The 1,162-nt window shown below is 38.5% G+C and overlaps 1 protein-coding gene across 2 annotated transcripts in view; it reads right to left on the minus strand.

The window, feature by feature from the left end:
- LOC101856331 (something about silencing protein 10) overlaps positions 1 to 1,162 on the minus strand; it is a gene marked incomplete in the record, with an annotated part of 39,192 nt that overhangs the window by 15,553 nt on the left and 22,477 nt on the right.

Genomic DNA, 1,162 nt, shown 5'->3' on the forward strand with positions numbered 1-1,162 from the left:
CCCCCCCGAAAGCAACATCCCACAAACAACAACAACCTCTCGTCGACTCTTGGATACATCAGAAAAAGGAAAATTGTTTTTTTTCCTTTTGCATTTACTGATGTTATACTTAAGAGACCTACTTGTTTTATATTATTTGTTTAAACAGTTGAAAATGAAGAAGTCAAGACATAAATATATATCTGAAGATTCCATTTAAAACATTTTTATTAACATTCAAATAGTGACCTAAATACAACTGAAGCATTTTTACACTTCTATTAAGGTCAGAACATTTTTTAAAAAGGTCTGTTAAACTTCTAAACGGGGGTTCTCGTGGCCAAGAGGTTAAGGTGTTCGCCTCTCATTTAAAGGCCTCGGGTTCGAATCCGGGTTACGATGGAAAATTTTATTCTCTAAAATTATCTCCTTTCACCTCTTTTCCTGCTTTCTTGCAATGTTCTGTGGTCTGCGTTCGTCTCCACGTTCTGCCCTCACCCTCTCACCTCCTTTCCCCCCTCCTCTGGGCTCTTTCTGCAGCCTTTCTACTGCTACTCCTTGGCTATTTCTGACTTCTGTCTTTCAGCCACAACCCTGATATTCTTGTAGGAAAGATCTACACCTAACCTTCTTGGACGAGGGCGAAAACACTCGGAGGTCCCGTGTGCAAGTTGCGCCCGTTTTAAAGATCCCTTGGTGGTATAAAATCGATAAGAGTAGGCTTCGGCCGCCACTCGGGCAAAATTCTAAATTTCCTTACAACTGAAAATGTTTAATGTGTCCCGCGCGCTCATAATAACTTTATGCAGTTGCGAGCGCCGTAAAACACTTACCGAAAATAACCGCCTACATGTATGCCACTTGAATTCTTTAATTATCTTTAAAAACTTGGAAAAATGGGTTATTTAATTTGACTTTGCAGAACGTGCCCTGAAGAGAGAGCCTGGGATATTTGTAAAAAATTGAAGGAAATTCTAGCGAGATGAAAGACAGCACTGTTTAACAAGGTGCATCATGTAGTATATTAAGTTACACATTTACATCACACGTATAGCCTGTTATATTATTTAATCTGTCATGGTAAGTTTGGATAAGTGACATCGAGTAATTTTTTCAGGCGAAGGAAAAAACTGATTTTTTTAAAAGACAGCTTAGAGTTATCCAATTGTTTTCTGCTTTAAAA

Source organism: Aplysia californica, unplaced genomic scaffold, assembly GCF_000002075.1.
Source record: "Aplysia californica isolate F4 #8 unplaced genomic scaffold, AplCal3.0 scaffold00090, whole genome shotgun sequence".
Classification (NCBI taxonomy): Eukaryota; Metazoa; Mollusca; class Gastropoda; order Aplysiida; family Aplysiidae; genus Aplysia; species Aplysia californica.